Source organism: Microcebus murinus, chromosome 16, assembly GCF_040939455.1.
Source record: "Microcebus murinus isolate Inina chromosome 16, M.murinus_Inina_mat1.0, whole genome shotgun sequence".
Lineage (NCBI taxonomy): Eukaryota > Metazoa > Chordata > Mammalia > Primates > Cheirogaleidae > Microcebus > Microcebus murinus.
In genome coordinates this window covers 3,650,001-3,650,623 of record NC_134119.1, presented here as the reverse complement: position 1 = coordinate 3,650,623, position 623 = coordinate 3,650,001, and positions in this window count along the sequence as shown.

Sequence of the window (623 nt, the reverse complement as noted above, 5' to 3'; positions counted from 1 at the left end):
ATACCCAAACCGCCCAAGTTCAAGCACAGGCGGACCAGGCTGCAAGCAAGCTTCACGAGCAGCCGGCTAGAACTCCCATGTCCCTGCCACTGGCTGTGCCACCTCCACTTGAGGAGGCAAGTCCTCTAGGTCCCCTCCAAGGGAAGGCTTGCTGCCCCGCTGCACACAAGGCGGTCGGTAGACGGCCTTGAGCTCTCAGTTGCCCCAGGGTCTGCCGCAGCTGCAGAGAGCTGCACCACCCATCTCTCCTGTCCTGGGGCAGCGAGGATGGAAAGTCTGGCCACCCCAGGCTCATGAGGTGCCCTGGGGGCGGTGCTACTCTCACTTGCTGAGCGCGCGCCCCTGTGCACCTGCACCTGGGTCTCGGTTCACCTCTCCCCTTTCCCGGGGGCTGCTCCGCCCTCCTCCTTTCACAGCCTCGACCCTGACAGTCACTCCCACTTCACATTCCTTTCAGCTTCTGCTCGGGAAAACAAGCTTCACAGAGCCCAGCAATAACCCGTGACGCAAATCCATACAGATGTTCTCCTCGCTCAAATAACAGGTTTGTGTCGATGAATCATTTGGTGAAACGGCTTCGTTTCCAGGCTGGCGGCGGCTCTGCCATCCCCAGCGCTGGGGTT